Below are 3,109 nucleotides of genomic sequence, written 5' to 3' on the forward strand. Positions count from 1 at the left end.
TAGTGATGATCAGAATAAGTAAAGAGAGCAATGTCTGAGTACGTTCAGTTTCGTGTTTGAAAATCAAATAACGTAAAGGGTTTACCAGCACAGTAATTCACTAATTTTTCTAAGGGGACGTTTCATATGGCGACCCTTAGCCGAGGATACCTCACTGGAATCTTCTGATTTTTTCTTGTAGTTTGTGTAATTAGTGTAGCTATTGTTTATTGATAGCGCGTAATTGTAGAGAGAATCTTCTTTGTAGTTGTAGTTTTTCATTGTTGTACAGTAAAACAAATGTGGCATGCACGTAGATTTGCACGAAGTATTTCACAGCTGTGCTTGCAGTTAATTAGATATTATTTTCAGTTCTATTTTAATGTATTTTCTTATTTTACTCTTCAAATTGTGATTTTCTGTGTTACTGTGTGAAATATTCTGACAATTATAGCGTGTGAAAAACGTAATACTAGGCTGCAAAGTAAACTGAGAAATGACAGCGAAGACGAGAGTAGTGTGTTAGCGCCACCGTGTAATGAATTAACTAATGTTCAACATTGTAATTTGGTAATTGTGCATAGGGAAATGGAGCAGGCAGCAAATAATGGTGTAGACAGTGGAACAATTAGTGAACAGGGAAGCATTGTCGATCGATCGGTCGGCAACAGCTCGCCTCAGGATTCCGAAATGACAGGCCACAATCTTGCAAATACTGTAGATTCATGTTTTGCGTCCTCACCGTTTTCTCAAATAAGTCAAGACACATTTTCTGCTTTTCAAAATGCGAATATTGCCGGTTCAAATGCACTGTCGAATAGCACTGAGGAACATGTGTCAGACACCAGTGCATTGTTATTACTATTAATGCAACAAATGGGACAAAAGCTTCAAAAGTTAGACACAATGGAACAAAATCTTCAAAAGTTAGATACAATGGAACAACACCAGAGAACAAACAATGTATTTACCGTAATAGTGTTCAAAAGTCATCATATATATATATATATATATATATATATATATATATATATATCAGTTCATGATATCCAATATTACAAATTTACTCTTTCTGATGGACACACGTCCAGATCGTCCGCTCTCAAATTTCTGCCATCTCTCTCCCCACATCCACCATTGCTGGCGGCTCACCTCCAACTGTGCAACGCTACACGCTGTTCACATCCAACTGCCCAACACTACAATAGCGAATGTTCCAACAATGCCAACCGGCCACAGACTGCGCACAACACAGCCAGTGATTTTCATACAGAGCTCTACGTAACGTTACCAACATAAAGACCTAAACAACCTACTTACACAGTGTGTAACATGAATTGTGAAACTCCCTGTATGAGACAGGTGAAATACCTTCAGACTTCAGGAGGAATGTAATAACTTAAATTTGAGGTGTCGACAGGCGAAAGCACTACCGAACCATCTTTCAAATGACCCATGGTTGCATAATATTGACAAGAATTATCGACAGAAGAATAGAGAAGCTGGTAGAATCAGCCTTCTGGGAAGACCGTTTTGGGTTCCAGAGAAATGTAGGAAGACAAAGGCAATACTAACCCTTCAAATTGGTTGCAGAAAGACAAACCTTCGTTTATAGCGTTTGTGGATTTAGAGAAAAATTTGACAGTGTTGACTGGACTACAGACTCCGAAATTTTAATGGTAGCAGGGATGACATGCAGGGAAGGAAACGTTAGCCACAACTTGTACAGAAATCAGACTGCTGATACACTGAAGCGCCAAAGAAACTAATATAGCCATGCCTATCCAAATACAGAGATTTGTAAACAGGCAGAATGCGGCGCTGCAGTCGGCAACGCCTATAGAAGAAAATAAGTGTCTGGCGCAGTTGTTAGATAGCTTACTCTTATTGCAATGGCAGGTTATCAAGACTTGAGTTTGAACGAGCGATGGGGCACACCGTCTCCGAAGTAGTGATTTTCCCGTACGACCATTTCATAAATGTATCGTGAATATCAAGAATGCGGTAAAACATCAAATCACCTACATCTTTGCGACTGGAAAAAGATCCTGCGAGAACGGGACCAGAGGGACAGTTGTTTGGGGCGCAGTTATCTTGTTACTATTTGATCACGTTACACTATGTTATGTTGCTGAAATCCCATTCGAAGGCTCTTTCAACTGTCGTAGTAAAACTATAGGTTTCCATTAAAAAACATTCGATATTATGATTCGGCAGTACATCGCATTGATCTCTATCACTTGTCGAAAACCGCACGAAGACATATTTATTCGTTTTTTATTTATAGATGTGGCCTGTCGTACCCGACTCACCCAGTATATAAGCTATCTCGCCTGTGGAAAAAAAAACATTAATAATTTTGTCTCAGTGCGTGTTCGTTCTATTAGAAATTAGCGTCCATGTGCAGTTTGTGCTGAACTATATCGCTCGTATAGAGGCCATTCTTTACATTGTGCTTTTATATACACCCTCAACTTTTTTTCCATATGCAGTCGCCCCAAACTGCAATAAGCAAAAGTCATTAATTGGTTGTAACGTATCTGATGCATAAAGCGAGTTATGGTCATTCAGTGTGACTTTTCCGCATAATGTCACAAGCAAAGATTCTGTGTTGTTGTCGGTGTCTTTACCATAGTGGTCAAGGATTCTTGCCCAATAGTGTATTTGTGGACACTAGTCAGTTGTTACCTGATGGCGCCCTCATAAGCCAAAACAGGCTAATAATAAACTAATATTATTGAACCAAAACGCAATTTATATACATTTACAACCATTTTTTGTAGATCACTATGAAGTGTATGGCAAACGGTACTCAGCATTGAACAAAATGTGAGGATTTCTTCACGTTTCGTTCGCATGTAAGCGCTGGAAGAATGGCTGTTTAAATGCCACTGTACTCAGCTTCATTATTCTACTCTACGGGAGCGATAAGTAGGAGACTGTGGCATATTCCTAGGTTCCTCGCTTAGTACCGGTTCTTAAAACATTGGAAGTAGGCTTTCGAAGGAATATTTGCATCTGTCTTCAAGCGTCTATCAGATCAGATTTTTGTAGCGTTTTTGCGACACCCACTGGGAAGTCAAACAAAACTGTAACCATTCCTGCTGCTCTTCTTTGTAGAAGTTGCATA

Source organism: Schistocerca americana, chromosome 6 (genome assembly GCF_021461395.2).
Source record: "Schistocerca americana isolate TAMUIC-IGC-003095 chromosome 6, iqSchAmer2.1, whole genome shotgun sequence".
Lineage (NCBI taxonomy): Eukaryota > Metazoa > Arthropoda > Insecta > Orthoptera > Acrididae > Schistocerca > Schistocerca americana.